Source organism: Oncorhynchus keta, chromosome 8 (assembly GCF_023373465.1).
Source record: "Oncorhynchus keta strain PuntledgeMale-10-30-2019 chromosome 8, Oket_V2, whole genome shotgun sequence".
NCBI classification, from domain to species: Eukaryota; Metazoa; Chordata; class Actinopteri; order Salmoniformes; family Salmonidae; genus Oncorhynchus; species Oncorhynchus keta.
The window spans coordinates 9748601-9769870 of NC_068428.1; positions in this window are offsets into that span (position 1 = coordinate 9748601).

The window sequence follows — 21270 nt, forward strand, 5'->3', positions numbered from 1 at the left end:
ATCTTTTTAATGTGCAATTTGACATTATTACATCTGCATCTAATAACACAATTTGGTAGGCCAATGTTCAAATGATACAATAGAAATGCAAATGTCAATGCCCTGTATTTTGAATATTTGGTGAGGAGTAGGTGTCACGTGGTATCCAGAGCCATCAGTGAGAGGCTGTGGTGTTGAATTGGTATTAATGCACTTTTGGTGAGTGTAACTTCCGTTGATAAATGAAGACCAAGATGCAGCGTGGTAGGTGTACATTTTCTTGCATTTTAAATGTTCCACCAAAAACAATAAACAACTCAACGAATGTAAAGTTAGGAGTGCAAACACATAAGTACAAGATCCCACAACAGAAGTTGGGAAAAAGGGCTTTCTAAGTATGATCCCCAATCCGAGACAACGATAGACAGCTGCCTCTGATTGGGAATCATACTCGGCCATCAAAGAAATATAAACATAGATTTTCCACCCTAGTCACTCCCTGACCTACCAAATAGAGAATTTAAAGGATGTCTAAGGTCAGGGCGTGACAGTGTGGCTAAAGCCACCATTTTCAAAGACATTCAGAAGAGGAGAAAATTTGAAGGTCACCTTGTCCATATCCCCTTTTCAAAGGCCTATATTATGGCCCTATTATTCCCCTCACTGCTCTTCTTAGCTGTGGAAAAACAACATTTTCCTTCAACAAACATTTTCCTTCTCTCAGGAGTAAACATGAATGCAACTGAATCATGCCATTATGACTACACAGAGCCATCTGCTTCCTCTCCTAGACTGTGTGTGAATGGTCAGAAAGCAACGTTGCCTCCTACTGACAATGATAGAGTGATAAATACCTTAATCTAGAGAAAATGTCAATTATCAGCCGACTGGTGGTCCTAGGTGCAAAAAAGATTTAACATTAATAAGGAACACTCATCTCTGGGTGGAAAGCACCCATTAATTTCTCAGAAACATGAGAAACAATACATGATTTAATGGAAACATACTTACTGTATGCCTAAAAAGAAATGCAATGAAGTGCAGTGTGGAAGTGTGGCCTATGACTGTATTATATTAGAGTTCACTGCCTGCTGGGTGTCTAGTGTTCCTCATCCATCAGCTCTTGCCCCTGTGCCCCTCTGAGCTCTAAACATAGCTGAAGGAACATTAATAGATACTTATAAACATTAAATGAGACCCCAGGTCATTGACTTTGTGTGTCTGCAACAACAACCATTTGAAAAGCTTTTTAAGTTAGACAACCTCTAATTAGTCTCCAGAGTTCTCTTTGTATTTCTCTCTTTCATTCCACGGTAGCCTATCGTTCGTTAGGTCTCAGACACAATAGTAACGAGCAGGAGGTTGCACAGGAAAGTTAACAACTCTTCTCTTATCAATATTAAAGTTATTCATCAGTAGATGTGCTGTGAGGCTATGAAAAGTCAACATTGATCAAACTTTAGGCATTGAGGGCTGAATACTAACTGGAGGTAGGCATGCATCGCTCAAATGTTCATGTTTAATGATCTCCTACTGACATTGCATGAGTCATAAAGTTGGAGTTACGCACTCATTTCTAAATGTAGAATTTGGCTGTCCGATATGGGAAAGAGCCAACGTTTTCATTGGCTGGAATAGTCTATTGTAACATAATACTGTATGAGTTGTTTTGAAAATAGAATATTTATCAAATCTCCAAATGTCAGAAACTCATGAATGTAACCTGTCTGTATTACTTCTTTCAATGAGATTCGATAATGCTCTTTGCTGAGGACAGACACAATCGATATGGTAGCCATCCCAAGTATGGCATTTGAAGACAAATTGTAGCTTCTCATGAATAGAAGCCCCAGGAAGTGGACTGCAAGCAGAGGATCATAATGATCAAAGTGAAATGTTTGTCGACTGAAATCAATAGCATCAGGGTACCTGGAAAGTGCTATTAAAGATCTTTATCGATTGTGCCGCTGTAGTTCAGTTACCGTGGATCAGACTGGCAACAATGGTAAATGTTTTCCTTTACCAGTTGTTATCCCTTATTGTGGGTTTACTTCAATTGAAATGTAATCAAGTCAAAACTGTGTTTTATTTATTTTGTATGACGCTGATTACACCTTTAGACAATGATGGGGTTGGAGTCATGGGGTCACAAATAGAGCTGAATGGATTACGGTTTGATGTATTGAAACTTTCAGAATACAACAAAGATTGCACATGATCACAGATGCAATAACATCAACAGTCCTTGCTCGATACAATAACACATCTTCATTTATATACTGCTTACACTCAAACCAGTCCTCTCCACATCAACTGAGACTTTATCTTGCTGTGCGCTGCATCCACCCGGGTGAAATTGGCAAAGTTGGATGAAATGTTTCATCTGTATGGAAACTTTAGCTCAACTGGGGTAATATATCCCCCTAAATCCCAAACGTTAATGACCACTGTGGCACAGAGGGCTGCTCTGTTTTTCACCAGATGACAGATTTTTGGAATTCCCTGGATTCGCATATGCACCAGAAAAGCAGTTTTCCGACCTCAGTTATAGGAACTGTGTAGTAACTCATTAGAGCTGGTCACTGATCGAGTGTGACAGACATGTAATCTGACACATGGCACAGACCTCCGCTATGCATTTCATGCTGTTCCCAATATGTTTGAAAAAATGTCTTTCTGCATTTGTAATACTTATTTTGTCTCTGAAATAGTATTTTATTGTCATTATTTTCAACTCATGTGGTTTAATATCTTTCAATAACTTTTAAGTATCAATGGATGAGAAGTTAAAAATATGGCCCAGATGGGTGCTTTCAACACGACCAATTATTGCATGAAAGTAACCGAGAACATAAACTTCAATGTCGCTGCTATTTGTAGTGTTTGTCCTTATTTGGCTCTGTCATGTATGCCAAGACTAATCTAATGTCGCTTACATGTTTTATTTGCAACTTGGCAATCAAAGCCATCAACTTTACAGTTTTGTTTTGTGTCTAAAACAAAATGATGCACCAATGACATTACCACGAGTCAACTAGCAGTAGAAAATATCAATACGCCAGAATACTGTAAGTCAAGACCTACTGTATGTGTATTATCAATACTACAATACAGCCATAACACCATTACCTCCAAGAAGATCAACAAAAGATCAGGCACACAACAGTTCAGTTGCTGATACCGACTGGTCTTTGAGCCACAATGAAAACAGGCTGTGGAGTATAAACAACTATAGCTACCGTTTCCCTTGCCTTTTGCCCTCTCCGCACTGACAGCTGCTTCCTAACGAACCCCAATCTTCCCCATGCAGACCTTGTGATAATGAGGCTCTGCCCAGAAGAACAGGGGAGCAATGTCAACAGCTTCAAGCTGACCTCCTGAATGGGTTACTTCCCCCCACTCACTGCCAGAGCACGGCTACACTGCATCGTTTGGGGTGGAAAGCATATCCCCGCCTCAAGGACTAGCCCATGTCCAATACTAACCTGGAGCGAGTAGAGCCAACAGACTTCATACATACACAAATAATACATGGAAGACCATTAAAGGTGATCTGTCCTTGTCATGGAAAAGAGACTGTATAAGGAACAAGTAAATCTTGGCTTATACAACCAATACAAACATAGACATAGAAACATCTACAATCGTCATACATTCTCCATGTTCACAGCATGGGGAAAACGCTTAAAAAGTCTGTCACCCTTGCCTAAAGGAAAGGGAAGTTCACAGAAATCCTACATACACAGACAAAAACATAAACACTACATAAAGCGGCGGCGAGAAGTGAGAGATCCTGTTAGTCTTTTCTTCAGCAGTTCTACAAACACAACATGAATCACATTGGATAAGCTGCTGCTATCGACACAGGCTCCCTCTGTGATGAACAAGTAAACTAATCTCTCTGAGTTTAGAGACTGTGCAGGAAAATAAGAGCAGCAGAGGGATAAATGGACATAAAACTGAGCAAATAGGGATTTTCTACCCGCATTCTTTGGTGAAATTAAATTGCCGCCAGGGACCACAATAGTCTTACAGAATTTAATTAAATCATTCCATTAAAAAAGGGACAATGAATAATGCAGACGACACAGAGCCTAAAACGTTTGTTGATGACTACATTAATTACCGCACATTTCCTACAAAACAAATTTGAGTGTCGTTGTCCACTCTTTGTCATGTTTGGTCCATGGTACGGCATTTGCAATTCATATCCCTTTCCTGCAGTCAAATGACCTAGTGGCTTCATGGGTGGAATGCTATTAAAATTGTTCAGAAGTTCATAATTAATCAACATAAAAAATGTTTTTACTGAAAATCCGGTGTTTCTGTCCCAAATGGTTTTGTTATATTTCAGTGTTCTGTGATGTATATAAATAAAGTGTAATATTGGGAAATATTGCAAAATCAAAATTGAATAGATTTCAACTCTATATCTGACATGGTACAGGTGTCTTCTTTTGTGTAAGCCCATAAACCTTGTGTGAGGTTTATACCTCTGTTTCAATGTAGATTTGTCTAAGATGTGTTGGACCTTGATTGAGGCCACTGCAGTAAAGGTTAACAGTGACATGTAAACTCCCTTAATGTGAAACGTGTGAGTAGAAGCAATCCTTATTTCAGAGAACAGTTGTTTCTAGAGAAGTCAAGACAAAGGAGATGATTGTGGACTACAGGAGGACCGAACACGCCCCCATTCTCATTGACAGGGCTGTAGTAGAGCATGTTGACAGCTTCAAGTTCCTTAGTGTCCACATCACCAAAAACGAATGTGGTCCAAACACACCAAGACAGTCGTGAAGAGGGCACGACAAAGCATATTCCCCCTCAGGAGACTGAAAATATTTGGCGTTGGTCCTCAGATCCTAATAAAGTTCTACAGTTGCATCATCCTGACTGGTTGCATTACAGCCTGGTATGGCAACTGCTCGGCCTCCGACCGCAAGGCACTACAGAGGGTAGTGCGTACAGCCCAGTACATCACTGGGGCCAAGCAGGACCTCTATACCTCTATACCAGGCGGTGTCAGAGGAAGGTCTAAAAGTTGTCAAAGACTCCAGCCACCCTAGTCATAGACGGTTCTCTCTGCTATAGCACGGCAAGCGTACCGGAGTGCCAAGCCTAGGTGCAAAACGCTTCTTAACAGCTTCTACCCTCAAGCCGTAAGACTCTTGAACAGCTAATCAAATGGCTACCCGGACTATTTGCATGAATGGGGTCTCACAGGTTAAAGTAATCTACCCTGACATGGGCTCTGGGAAAGGCATGGCTTGTTTGCTCAGCTAATTACGTTCAATATAATTTGTCATCTCAAGGCTTTATCAATTATTGATACAAATACAGGTCTTGTTAGGTTTACTGAGGTAATATTTTAGGAGCAACTGGTGTATAACCACAGCACAGGAGAGAAATAACGTACCCTGTGTTAAAAGGTTTCTGTTATAAGTAAAACAAAACTATAACCATCGCAGCAAGAGGGCAGGTGTACCTTTTGTTTCTTATTGTACACGGTTCCCTCACTTTATACTCTATACATTCATGTTGAGCAGCACACAGAACTCAATGTGAATTTTTGGAGCTCAAGAAAGCTCATGCTTTTCAGTTACCCCTGATACCTGGGTTCTGGATTTGATTAGGGGTTATTTTAGGCCTACTGGTTTCAGTCTCAATGGCTGCGTTTACAGAGGCAGCCCAATTCTGATCTTGTTTTCACTATCTGGTCATTTCACCAATCAGATTAGCTCTGAAAAATGTATGATGTGATTGGCTGATGCAAACACTGCAATTAGTGGTCAAAATATCAGAATCGAGCTGCCTGTGTAAATGCATCCATAGATTCCAGCAGTGTTAGCATACAAACATTTCCATGATTCTGTGGTTCTGAAAACCCACTTCACCCTGTGGTCCCACTAATCATTTAGGCCACATAAATGAACATGACGTTCTCCATCAATAAACTTGAATATATTTATAAAAGTCTACTGTATACTTACGGATTTATTGCCTTCGAACTTGTGCAATCAAAACAATATGTACTGATTAACAGGTAATTAGTAAGTTGTACTCATGATGTAAAGGGTAGTACGTCATTGTATTTGTTTTGAGTCTCTCAAATTGACTGTAAGCTCTTGTAAGGACACCTGGAATCATTCAGAAGTGAATCAGAGAAATTGGTAGGAAAGAAGGTACTTGGTAGCGTTTGAAATTCACTTCCAAAGACGTTTTTGTACTTAGTGAGAGGAAAGAGCCGGAATGACCATTGAATCAGCATTCCAATTTAACCCTAGCCTAGGTAACACAATTCACACCATCTTCTCCATTAAAAAAACATTATAGGCCTCATTGGCCACTTCCTCTCTGACACAATAACATGCCCCTTTCTTCGTGGTACAGACATGTCTGTATGTAGAATGTACCGTGTAAGAAGATTACGGAGGAAAGCAAAGCCCCTCTTGTTGATTTTCAAACAGTTTAGAAACCACTTGAATTAGTGATAAATCCTGCTAGACCGGCCCATGAGCAGATGTGACAAGTTGAATTATTGCCCCCTTCCCAGGAAGCTTTGCAGGAAGCTTCAAACATATGGTGCTTTACGCCTCCATCCCAGGCTATAAATGTTATTGGAAAACGGACATTCCCAGGAGCAGTGTGATTCTGGAGCAGCAGCCAAGAGTAGTCGGACTGCTTCTTCAGTGATTCAAAGTTCCCAGAGTTCCAAAAACCGACTGGTAGCCAACTATCTGATCAATCTGTTACCATCTAATTTAATTATTAAACTCCAGATTTGTCTGGGGCTTTCAGAAGCCAAACCACACAGATAACACTGGGTTTACTCATCCAGATGATCTTCTTTCCAGACTGCAGCTGGGTCTCATCTTGGAATGGTAGAGCTCAATCATTTCCCGTTTATATGAAATCAGCTTAACATACTGTATGTTTAAATACAGCATGGATTTAAAATGTTGATGTGTGGAAGCAAACATTCTTCAAATTCTTCCACCATTAAACAAAGGTGAATTTAAGACTATAAAGCATTTAGACACACATTTTCATCAGTTCTTAACCACTGTTAACAGTTTGAGAAATTCCAATCTCGAATAGCAACATTCTTGGAAACGTTTCCATTTAGTGCCATCGGCTAGTGATACACATATTCAAACATTATTTTCCTGCAAAACGACGATCATCGAATAATTTCAAAGCTACACTTTCTAATGTAATAGTTGCATTTTTATTTTGTCATGATAATAGGATGTTGCTAGCCAGATTTCTGTTTCTGTTCAGCTATTACATATTAGTATTTGATCGTGATTCGATAACCCTCTCAGCTGTCATCCTTATCACAATGTTAATGCAAATTATACTGATGAATTGCGCAAGAAAGGAAGTCAGAGAAGAGTAAATTAGAAGTTAGGTGTGTGGACACCTGCTCTTCGAACATCTCATTTCAAAATCATTGGCAAAAATATGGAGTTGGTCCCCCCTTTGCTGCTATAACAGCCTCCACTCTTCTGTGAAGTCTTTCCATTAGATGTTGGAACATTGCTGCAGGGAATTCAGCCACAAGAGCATTTGTGAGGTCGGGCACTGATGTTCGGCGATTAGGTCTGGCTCGCAGTCTGCATTTCACTTCATTCCAAAAGTGTTTGATGGGTTTGAGGTCAGAGCTCTGTGCAGTCCTGTTCCAGACCATTTTTCCTCATCCACCAAACTTTACAGTGTCACAATATATTAGGTCCGGAAGCGTTTTTCTGGCATCCACCAAAGCCAGATTTGTCCGTCGGACTGCCAAATGGTGAAGCGCGATTCATCATTCCAGAGAATGTCTTTCCATTGCTCCAGAGTCCAATGGCGGCGAGCTTTACAACATTCCAGCCGACGCTTGACATTGCGCATGGTGATCCTAGCCTTGTGCGTGGCTGCTCGGCCATGAAAACCCATTTCATGAAGCTCCCGACAAGCAGTTCTTGTGCTGACTTTGCTTCCAGATGCAGTTTGAAACTCGGTAGTTAGTGTTGCAACCGAGGACAGATGATTTTTACCCGTTACGTGCTTCAGAACTCAGCTGTCCCGTTCTGTGAGCTTGTGTGTGGCCTAACACTTTGCGGCTGAGCCGTTGTTGCTCCTAGGCATTTCCACTTCATAACACTTACAGTTTGAATGGTGGAATCTATGACTGTGCCACGTTGAAAGTCACTTAGCTCTTCAGTAAGGCCATTATATTGCCAATGCGTGTCTATGGAGACTGCATGGCTGTGTGCTCGATTTTATATACCTGTCAGCAACGGGTGTGGCTGAAATAGCCGAATGAACTAATTTGAAGAGGGGCCACATACTTTGGTATATATAGTGTATTTCCATGCCAAAAATAAGAGAAAATGTAGCAAGTTTTTAGCACGTTTTCTGAAATTCTACACATTTGTCGCACGTCACTAGTTCACAAGACAGGCATTTGAACGTAATCATTATATTTTCATCAGTTATTATTGAAACAAAAATTCATTTTTTGGAGCAGAAATGCCTTCTGTAACATGTGAACATTTGTGTGCCTTAAAAACAAACTTGAATGCCATTTGTAAATACAAATACAATTGTTAAATTGGTTTAGCCACGGAAAAAGTAAGGAACCTTCCCTTTAGCTATGATTGGCTGAGATAATGGATGGGCTGGGCATGCCAAGAGATGAGTTCGGATTGGTCTTCCATGTAGCATACTTCTGTCTATAACATGAGCTGCTCAGTATATGTAGGTAATCCTTTCTAACGCAGCTTTTTTGAAAGATATCACGAAAAACTGTAACAAAGAAGTTGAGGGAGGTTAAAATCGGTGGAATTGATTACATCCGGATTACATCTTCAAACTAAGGGCAATCATGGCATCTGTGACAGAGAGAGAAAAGTGTTCATACATGTACACTGGTAAGAGAGTCTAGCTGGCAAAATGTTTTGATATTACAGTGCATTTGGAAAGTATTAACTTTTCCACATTTTGTTTCGTTACAGCCTTTTTCTAAAATTAATTAAATCAATATTTTCCTCATCAATCTACACACAATACCCCATAATGACAAAGTGGAAACAGGTTTATAGAAATGTTTGCAATTTATTAAAAATAAACTATATAAATACCTAATTTACATAAGTATTAAGACATTTTGCTATGAGACTTGAAATTGAGCTCAGGTGCTGTTTCCATTGATCATTGTGAGATGTTTCAACAACTTGATTGGAATCCACCTGTGTTAAATTGAATTGATTGGACATGATTTGGAAAGGCACACACCTATCTATTTAAGGTCCCACAGTTGACAGTGAATGTCAAAGCAAAATCCAAGCCATGAGGTTGAAGGAATTGTCCGTAGAGCTCAGTGACAGGATTATGTCGAGACACATCTGGTGAAGGGTACCCCAACATTTCTGAAGCATTGAAGGTCCCAAATAATCACACTGGACTCCATCTTGCTTAAATGGAAAAGTTTGGAACCACCAAGACACTTCCTAGAGCTGGCCACCTGGCTAAACTGAGCAATCGTGGGAGAATGGCCTTGGTCAGGGAGGTGACCCAGAACCCGATGGTCACTCTGATAGAGCTCCAGATTTTCTCTGTGGATATGAGAGAACCTTCCAGAAGGACACTCATCTCTGCAGGACTCCACCAATCAGGTATTTATGGTAGTGAGAACAGATGTAAACCACTCCTCAGTTAAAGGCACATGACATTGGGGAAAAAATGATTTAATAATTTGAAAAATGGCTGTGAAAGGGTCGGAGGTCTGAATACTTTCCAAATGAAGGGGTCTAAATACTTCCCGAATGCACTACGTGTTTCTGATAGCAAGTTAAAGTGTACTGTTAACACTAGCTGGCTGACTCACAAGCTAACATTACCTGTATGATCTGTGTAGTAATATTATCTGTATGTCAGAAAGCGATTTGCATTGCTCGTTATAGCCTAATGTTAGCTAGCTAGCAAACACCAAACCTAGTTGGTTGAACTGAGTTACCTGCAGATTCATGCATGGTACTAACATTATGAGTTGGGATTGTGGATTAATTGTTTAGCTAGCTAGCTATCTAGCTACATGTCTAAACAAAAGACTCCACTATGCAAGTAACCATTTCACTGTACCGTTTACACCTTCTGTTTCCTGTGCATGTGACTAACAAACTTAGATTTTATTTCATATAGTGGTTGTTAACCAGAGACTGTAATACAAAGAGCATCTTGACCTGCACCAAAGTCAAATTAGGATATAACGTTAGTCATACATTTCTCCGGTAGAATGCCCTGCTTCTATTTAAATCACAACTGTAAGCTATTTTCTGTAGCGTACGCTAACCCCATTCTGTACAAATGTGCGCAACCACGGCATTCAAACGAGACTGCAAAGAAAACTAATGTGACTGTGTTGACATCAAAATCTGTGGTGTGAACTACCTGTCTATTCAAGGGTTGATTGAAATGGCTCTGTAGTGTTGGAGAAAAGTTGAAAAAACTGACCCCTCCGATGGCATAAAGCAACTAATTCTGTTTTACAGCCTCTCTCCACCAGCTGTACCACTTCTCTCACCATTTAAAAACAAAAAAGGGACAGGGACAGGGTAAGGGGGATACCTAGTCAATTTTTGCATCATCACTGCAAGCTTCATGACTCTCAAAAGCCGTTGTTTACTTCTGAAGATCACTTTAGCACCGCACTAAAAACCCGACTAAAATTCGACAAACCTTCAAATAGGTATGTAATGACACATTATATAAACTATTTTATAGTGTTTTATTTACATGTTAGAGGCGATAAGGTGATGTTGGACAGATCGAGTGAAAAAAAACGCAATTTTCCCACACGACATCTCTCCTTCTCACTACCACACTTTAGGTTTCGCTTCCCCACCCGCCATTTTTAAAAAGACCCGACGGAGCTCATTGCCTTCTTGAATCATGCAGAGATGGGCATCATGAAGGCCTCGTCATTGATTTTGTTGGAAAGGGGAGAAATTGTGCTTTACAATGGTATTGATATTACAGTTGATCTGGAAGTATTACATTTTTGGGGCTCTAAAATAAGGTTAATTGTACAGACTAGCGCGATGTACAAAAGTGAGTTAGTTTATGTTAATTAGCTGGCCATTGAATTGTAAATAATGATTGTGATGTGAGATCATTTTCCTGTAATAATGAATACAAATTTGGTAAAGTTAATTTAGACCTTGTCAGCTATAATATGGTCATTATTTGAATTGGCTAGCCAGCCTTAACTTAATGTTAGCTACCAGGCTGCTGATGTTATGCAATGTGTCATTTTTATATTTATATTTTGTTCATAACAACAATGACAAGTTTGATGTAGGATGACAATAGAATGTGCATGATGTAACTGCGACAACTGTATACAGACATGTCGTACAGACATGTCGATAGACTTAGTATAAACCAGCCTTTCGTCTTTTAATCTGTGGTTGTTTAGGACATGTCCTCACTTGAATCCTTAAAGAGATTGGTGTGGCTAAGGCTTAATAGGGTGTGAACGAGGCTGAATGGGTGTAGACAAAAGAGCTGTCCAGTAGGTGTACCAAAAAATATTCAAGGTGCAATTTTCTCAAAAGTGGGGTTACGAGTTTAACTTTGAAAGCGGAATTACTTTCCCATTGTTCATCAACTGTAATATATGTATCCCATGTTCTATCTCTAATGCTCTACTTTTATGCAATGTAAAAAAACACAATTTAAAATGTTGCTACAGTACATAGGACCAAATCCAGGTGGTCGGTCACATTTGTCCATGTGGCAGAGAGATAATTTTCCAGTTTTAAAACTAATTTCATGCCAATATATTCATTTTTCAATTGGGTTGAGAGGAAAATGTGCAATTTTACAGCAAATTTCATGCAGTTCTATAAATTTTGCCATGGGATGTAGAGCATGGCGCTTGTAACGCCAGGGTAGTGGGTTCGATTCCCGGGACCACCCATACGTAGAATGTATGCACACATGACTGTAAGTCGCTTTGGATAAAAGCGTCAGCTAAATGGCATATATTATTATATTATTATGTAGAGAACACGTTGCAGTTTTAAAGCTAATTTCCTGCAATTCTATGCATTTTACCATGACTTATGCCATTTTCATACGATATCTGAGTGACTAACAAAATCAATGGGGGCCAAGTCTCTGGGCCAAGTTGCCTTGATTACAACTAACTTATCTAGCAATCTATAAAATGTTAGCTAAAATGGGCAAATTGAGTGACTGTCAGGGACTTACATACATACAAAAATAAAATTGGTAAAGTGTATTCTACTTTCTTAACTGATAGTGAGTTGAGACCCCGACTGACTTAAACAAGTGTGTTTTTTGGGTGGGGGGCCCCCTAGCAGCTGTGGGGCCCTAAGCAGATGCTTATGTTGCTTAAGCCTAGAAACGGCACTGGGTGCAGCCTATTTACATTCTAACTTTACTGGGTCTTTGTTAGTAAGCCTGTCTTTACACAGAACTGTGAAATGTCCATTTTAGATTTTGGTGAAATTAAATGATGTTGGTTCGCTAAAACATGCTGCAGGAAACAAAATATCCTCTACTTTCTTGGACTAGGCTGGAAACGCTTCGCCTTCAGAAAAAATAATTAATCCTCAAAGTTTACATCAAAGCTGCCCACCAGGTGATGTGTCTCTTAACAGCCGTCTTACATGCCACAGGAAGCGGACATTCAAAAACCTAGCAAAACGATTTTCTCCACATGTTGACAAAACTGTGTTGGAGTGAGAATGTTGTGTGGAAGCAAGATCATACTTGCATTGGAATTAGAAGACCCATTTTTTTAACTATATCCCAAGAAAGAGACTGTCAGAAACGCTATTAGTTGAAAGTGAAATGCTTAAAAGGCCTGTTGCTAAAACCTTTCCGTGTTTGCCTAATTTCAGTTGATGTAACAAAAAGCATTGTACCATCTAATCCGCTGTGGAATATATTTTCAATAACCAAAAATGTAATATTTATTCCTATAGTAATTGTCAAGGATCCATCCAGATGTGGTTATAAACAGTGCATGTGATGGTGAAGTGGCATGCCTGATAAAGTGGCATGCCCCAACCATTAAAACATGTAAAGTTCCAAAACTCGGGCAAGAGTCTATTGTCCTGCTGATAGCCCATCAAGTGTGGATGGCTTCTTTTGTATTCCAATTTATTGGAAAGGCTCCTAAACCATTTAAACTTGGCCCACAGCGTTGTTGCATATTGCGGTACAGTGCACCTTCACTCCATTCTCCGCCTGACTCTACCAATGCCACCAGATTATTATTTCTATTGTTGTAATCTATTTGGAAACATTCCACAAGTAAATGTCATAAATAAAACGCATACATTAAATAGCTCAGGTCTTGAAAATACGATAAACCTTTTTTTGTGTTTTATTAATCAGTGCTTAGTAGCCGATGCTTTATGGCTTCGCCATCAACTTAATTAATTTAGCAGATATCACTTCCTTATATTCAGTCAACACATATATTTTAAATATATAATGGCATATAACATAACATTTTAATTTCTCTTAGAATTAAAACTTTAGTGTAACAACAGTTTTAGTAAGTAATAGGCCTACAGTCAAGTTATCTGACAAAGTGGTATTTTTTTGAGTGTGCTCGTGGGAGAGAGTAAGAGCAATTCTTACACTATTGTTGTAAATTCAATCAGCCTCTTCTTCGTCATCCTCCTCATTCCATTCATTAAAATTCAATTTTATTAAAAATGTTTCACTCACGTTCAACAACTCCAAATCGCTTTTGCATGTTCCCAAAGGGATACGTTAATTAAATAATCTAAATGAAAAATGTGATTATTTACTGGCCTAGTGGATATACAGTTGACGTCGGAAGTTTACATCCACCTTAGCCAAGTACATTTAACCTTAGTTTTTCACAATTCCTGTCATTTAATTCCTTGTCTTGGGTCGGTTAGGATGACCACTTTATTTTAAGAATGTGAAATGTCAGAATAATAGTAGAGAGAATTATTTATTTTAGCTTCTATTTCTTTCATCACATTCCCAGTGGGTCAGAAGTTTACATATGCTCAATTAGCATTTGGTAGCATTGCCTCTAAATTGTTTAACTTCGGTACAATGTTTCAAGTAGCCTTCCACAAGCTTCCCAGTATAAATTGGGTGAATTTTGGCCATTCCTCCTGAGGAATGGGTGCCTCCTTGCTCGCACACGCTTTGTCAGTTCTGCCCACACATTTTCTATAGGATTGAGATCAGGGCTTTGTGATGGCCACTCCAATACCTTAACTTTGTTGTCCGTAAGCCATTTTGGGACCACTTTGGAAGTATGCTTGTCCATTTGGAAGACTCATTTGCTACCAAGCTTTAACGTCCTGACTGATGTCTTGAGATGTTGCTTCAATATATCCACATAATTGTCCTACCTCATGACGCCATCTATTTTGTGAAGTGCACCAGTCCCTCCTGCAGCAATGCACCCCTACAACATGATGCTGCCACCCCGTGCTTCATGGATGGGATGGTTTCTTCGGCTTGCAAGCATCAACCTTTTTTCTCCAAACATGACGATGGTCATTATGGCCAAACAGTTCCATTTTTGTTTCATCAGACCAGAGGACATTTCTCCAAAATGTGCGATCTTTGTCCCTATGTGCAGTTGCAAACCATAGTCTGGCTTTTATATGGCGGTTTTGGAGCAGTGGTTTCTTCCTTGCTGAGCGGCCTTTCGGGTTATGTCGATATAGGACTCGTTTTACTCTGGATATAGATAATTTGTACCTGTTTCCTCCAGCATCTCCACAAGGTCCTTTGCTGTTGTTCTGGGATTGATTTGCACTTTTCGCACCAAAGTACGTTATTTTCTAGGAGACAGAATGCGTCTCCTTCCTGAGCGGTATGACAGCTGCATGGTCGCATATTATTGTTTGTACAGATGAACGTGGTACCTTCAGGTGTTTGGAAATTGCTCCCAAGGATGAACCAGACTTGTGGAGGTCTACAATTTTCTTTCTGAGGTCTTGGCTGATTTATTTTGTTTTCCCATGATGTCAAGCAAAGAGGCACTAAGTTTGAAGGTAGGACTTGAAACACATCCACAGATACACCTCCAATTTACTCAAATGATGTGAATTAGCCTATCAGAAGCTACTAAAGCCATAATTTCTGGATTTTTCCAAGCTTTTTAAAGGCACAGTCAACTTAGTGTTTGTGAACTTCTGACTCGCTGGAATTGTGATACAGTGAATTATAAGTGAAATAATCTGTCTGGTAACAATTTGTGGAAAAATGACTTGTGTCATGCACAAAGTAAATGTCCTAACCGATTTGCCAAAACTAGAGTTTGTCAACAAGAAATTTGTGAAGTGGTTGAAAAACAAGTTTTAATGACTCCAACCTAAGTGTATGTAAACTAGAGGTCGACCGATTAATCGGAATGGCAGATTAATTAGGGCCGATTTCAAGTTTCATAACAATCGGAAATCGGTATTTTTGGACAGCGATTTGGACGATTACTTTTTTTTATATATATATATTTTTTTTACATCTTTATTTAACTAGGCAAGTCAGTTAACTAGGCAAGTCAGTTAATAACAAATTCTTATTTACAATGACCGCCTATACCGGCCAAACCTGGACAACGCTGGGTTTATTGTGTGCCGCCCTATGGGACTCCCCATCACGGCCGGTTGTGATTCAGCCAACATAACTCCATTCATTTTGAAAGATTATTTTCCAGTAATGATAATCAGTGCTCTAAATCCCCCCTTGCGCTGGTCTGGAGCAGTGACGCAGGGTACCGTACTAAACCACAAATTACTTAAATCCAGAGGCATAATCTCATCACGTTTAGTTGAGCAACCACTGTAGATAGACACAGTTGCCTTACTCAAAGCCAGTGGCATGTTGTTAGTGAAGATTGAAAAAGGCAAGGGGCCTAAACAGCTACCCTAGAGAATTCCTGCTTCTACCTGGATTATGTTTGAGAGGCTTCCATTAAAGAACACCCTCTGTGTTCTGTTAGACAAGTAACTCTTTAGCAGGGGGTGTAAAGCCCCATGATTGATAGTGTCAAAAGCCGCACTGAAGTCTAACAAGACATCCCCCACAATCATTTTATCATCAATTTCTCTCAACCAATCATCAGTCATTTGTGTATGTGCCGTGCTTGTTGAGTGTCCTTCCCTATATGCGTGCGGAAAGTCTGTTGTCAATTTGTTTATTGTGAAATAGCATTGTATCTGGTCAAAACATTTTTTCCAGAAGTTCATTAAGGGTTGGTAACAGGCTGATTGGTCGGCTATTTGAGTGAGTAAAGGGGGCTTTACTATTCTTGGGTAGCGGAATGACTTTAGGTTCCCTCCAGGCCTGAGAGCACACACTTTCTAGTATGCTTAAATTGAATAAATGGCAAATAGGAGTGTCAATATCGTCCACTATTATCCTCAGTAATTTTCCATCCAGATTGTCAGACCCTGGTGGCTTGTCATTATTTAGCTTAGTCACATGATTTCTCAATTTGCAGTACGTTCGCCAATCAGTTGGGCTGCTAGACTTATTTGCCACCCCATCAACCCTACAATTTTTAAAATCCTCATCAATCCAAGGGGATTTAACAGTTTTTACAGTCATTTTCTTAACGAGTGCATGCTTATTAGTAACTGGAATAAGCAATTTCATGAATGTGTCAAGAGCATGAATTTGCCTCAGTGCGGGCAGACACCAGGTAAGTAGATGCTGTAGCTTCTACACTGAGGACCCACTGTCCCCGCTGTCTTCCTCAGGGCCCTGAGGAAGACAGCGGGGGCAGTGGGTCGTCAGTGTAGAAGCTACAGCACCGGGTACACAGATGCTGTGGTTTCTACACTGATGACCACCTCCACTATGTGCTACACTATGGGCTCTAGTGTTCAGGGTGCTGGGAGGCTGGTTATTCCCCCCAGGCAATCGGGATCTATGCAGCCTTCTCCCCAGCAGATTTCTGCGGCTCCTGTCGCTGATCGGAGATACGGTAGCGGGGGGATCCAACCGACGCTCATCATTGGAAGCTCAATGGTAAGGAACATCTCCTTGCCTGGGATTAAAACCCTATGCTATATGGAGGCAAAAGTTAAGGATATCACTACACAACTTCCTAAAGCCATTAGGCAAAATCCACAGACGGATACTGTTATAGTACATGTGGGATGTAATGATACTAAGTTGGCCAGCTCTGAACTGCTTAAAAGTGACTTCATGGAACTAATTGCAAAACTGAAATACCTAAACAAGCGTCTCATTATATCGGGTCCCATACCCATGGCGAGACATGGATACGGTAGATTCAGCAGGTTACTATCACTTCAGGTCTGGCTAAAGAGGTATTGTAACTCTGTCAGTGTTATCTGTATTGACAACTTTGACACTTATTGGAAAGGGAAAAGATTCTACAAAGAAGACAGAATTCACCCAAACTATCTCATGGCTTATACATTGCAAGGTCATTTTAAGGCTGCTCTAAGAGACTGACTGGGATATAACCCGCATTCTTACCCAGGTTTTCCCAACCATCATCACACATCAAACTGTTTCTGATGTTAAATACTCTAGTCAAGTCAAGGAAATCTACATTATCCCTGTCTTCATTTCCATAGGATATAAACAGCCACCTAATAGATGCAGCTGCAGGCCCATCGGGGCAAGCTTTGATAACTTCATTTCTATTCCTATTTCTTATTTCTACAGAACTTTCAGATATCTTTTGAAAAAGAAATCATGCCTGGACCAAAGCTAGACTAACTGATGCTGTTGTGGACTGGCAGCTTTTCCGGCAACTGAGAAATAAATGCACATCCTTAGTTAAAAGGTCTAAATCAAGCTACTTCCTAAGTTTTGTCAGACTCTCTGCTGGTGATCCATCTAAAGTTTGGAATACAGTTAAGGTGCTAAAGCGTGGAAATTACATTCCTTCCCTACCCAAGCAAGTTCTACTGAACTCTGACATAATTATTTTTAAAAAATGAGATCGGTCATGCTTTTAATTAACATTTTATGTCCGCTGTGTTTTTGTTTGAAAGAAATCTTGGTTTAATAGACCCGGATCAGTCACTAAACTGCCCGTCCCTCTCCCTGCCGCTAGTCGACTTTATAGAGTACCAGACAACCCCCAGTGAATCCTTGTACTCTCTGGAGCAACTGTCTACTTCTGATGTATTGGAACAACTACTTATGATTGATGTAAAATTAAATCTACTGGGGCTGATATGCTTGATCCCTTCTTATTACAGCTTTCTTCTCCATTGATTGCAGAAGCATTAACACATATTTTTAACTTGACACTTAAATCAAGTAGCATCCTTAGAGTTTGGAAGGCGGCCGATGTACTTCCTCTACATAAAGGTGGCAACCCGAGTTATCTAAATAATTATCATCTCGTCTCCAAACTCTTGCCTAGCAAAAATCCTGGAATCATTGATTAATACTCAGCTTAGATCCCTTTAAACTGCTACATATTTTCTGAATGTAAAACAGTCAGGTTTTAGGCCAGGTCATAGTCCCATCTCTGTTACTTCTATGGTTTTAAATGATTTCATAAATTGTTTAGATACAAAGAAACATGGTGCTGCCCTCTTCATTGACATGTCCAAGGCAATCGACACTGTGGATCACACCTTACTTATTCAGAAACTCTCTACGATTGGCTTAGATCGGGTGATGGCCAGCATCCCGGAGTCGCCTCTTCACTGTTGACGTTGAGACTAGCGTTTTGCTGGTACTATTTAATGAAGTGGCCAGTTGAGGACTTGTGAGGCATTGGTTTCTCAAACTACAAACTCTAATGTACTTGTCCTCTTGCTCAGTTGTGCACCAGGGGCTCCGACTCCTCTTTCTATTCTGGTTAGAGACAGTTTGCGCTGTTCTGTGAAAGGAGTAGTACACAGCGTTGTACGAGATCTTCAATTTCTTGGTAATTTCTTGCATGGAATAGCCTTAATTTCTCAGAACAGGAATAGACTGAAGAGTTTCAGAAGAAAGTAATAGGTTCTGGCCATTTTGAGCCTGTAATCGAACCCACAAATGCTGATGCTCCAGATACTCAACTGGTCTATAGAAAGACAGTTGTATTGCTTCTTAAATCAGCACAACAGTTTTCAGCTGTGCTAACATAATTGCAAAATGGTTTTCTAATGATCAATTAGCCTTTTAAAATGATAAACTTGGATTAGCTAACACAATGTGCCATTGGAACACAGGAGTGATGGTTGCTGATAATTTGCCTCTGTAGACCTATGTCGATTTTCCATAAAAAATCAGCCGTTTCCAGCTACAATAGTCATTTACAACATTAACAATGTTTACACTGTATTTTTTAAATGTTATTTTAATGGACAAAAATTTGTTTTTCTTTCACTAACACGGACATTTCTAAGTGACCCCAAACTTTTGAACGGTAGTGTAGATGATGGCAATATTATTTACATTAATGCAGCTACCAGTGTTTTGAAGAACTTGGACATAATTCATCATAACACACTTGGTTTTAAAACATCTGACAATTTTGACACTCACCACTGCATCACATCTGTCACGTTTGCTCCCTCTCCGGCCTCTAGGTCACCAGGCTGCTCGTTAGGGCTCACACCTGTCACCAGCGTTAAGCGCTTTATGACACTCATCTGATATCACTCCCTGAACTTGCTTCTCAACTTTCAGAGTCCATCGAATGACGACTCATCGAAGGGAAGCATCAGGAAGTGTTGTTTTTGCTTGTTTTTGTGTTTTGGGTGATGTCGGGTCCAGTTGTTGTAGCCAGAGCTACCTGGGAGGCCCCAGTGCCCCAGGCCTCAGGATCCCATGCTTCGGCATAGGATCCTATTGAACCCGCTGCAACGTGTGCTCCCTCTCCGGCCTCTAGGTCACCAGGCTGCTCGTTAGGGCGCACACCTGTCACCAGCATTAGCCACTGACCTGGACTCCATCACCTCCTTGATTACCTGCCCTTTATATGTCACTCCCTTTGGTTTCTTCCACAGTCATCATTGTTCCTGTTTTATGTCGGTGCGCTGTTCGTGTTTCTTGTTTTGTTCATTTATTTATTAAATGTCATCACTCCCTGAACTTGCTTCCCAACTTTCAGCGTACATCGTTACATCATCCTTTGTCATGAAGTTGGTTGGCCCTCGCTAAAAACATATAGGTCACTTCATTATTCTGTTTTTGTTTATAAAGCCTTACTCAATAAACTAACAATTTACTTAACATCACTGTTGAAATAAAGAAACTCAAATTACAACAATAGATCAATGTGTTGGTAAATCTGCCTTTTCCTGCCAGGCCCTGTGGAATAATCTCCAAGTAATATTTAATTTGGATGCGTTGTCTCTGGGTCAGTTTAGGAGAAAGGCTAGGGATTTTTATATTGATTTTTATATTGATACATGTGTTTGTTTATATAATATTTGCTATTTATTTAATTGTTTGAAATTGTGAGTGTTTTTATTTTTTGTATTGTCCCCAGTGTACATTTGCAAATGAGATCTTGGTCTTAATGTGTTTTCTCTGGTTACATAAAAGTGAATAAATGTATTGCTACCACTATCAAAGGTATTATCTAAGTGAGATTCAGAGACAATCAGAACATGAATGTCATCTGTTACTAGCAAGTTATTGACTTCATGGATCTTGTTTCTCAGGCTGCATATCTTATAATGGGCTATTTTCTTGCACTTTTCTGGGTTGCTTGATTGTTTTTAATGCTTTACAGGGAAGCTATTGAGAAGTAGACTTGATAGTGCAGGGTGAGCTACACAAAGTGGTCTTCCTACTAGGGCACACCGCCTCAGTGGTAACAGTGTAACTCTGGTTCATAGGCTCATGATTACTGCATCCAATAGCTGTAGGATTAACAAAGGTATTCAGTGCAATTAGGTAAACATAAATTAAGTTACTTACATTGTGTCTGCCAATGCCTCTAGGATAATGTACATTAAATGCAGCATTATCACAACTCAATGTCACAATGGTAGGGATTAGCTGAGCTGGTCTTGAGTCATTAAAAAATCATGATTACTGGACAAGGTTTTTTGTAATTGGACATACAGTTCGCCTTCAAATCACATACAGTTCCATTATGCAATTATATTGACAATATCTCACATAAGTACCCATTCCCTAATCTTTCCCACTCCCTTTCCTCCATAGTGAGGTGATTATCTACCAAAAGTACAGTGAGAGCTGCTGGAGGAGCACCACATCCCTTGGCATCTGGAGACCGTCCTGCTGTAGACAGCCCTCTATGCCTTTTTTCCCTCCGAAGTCCTT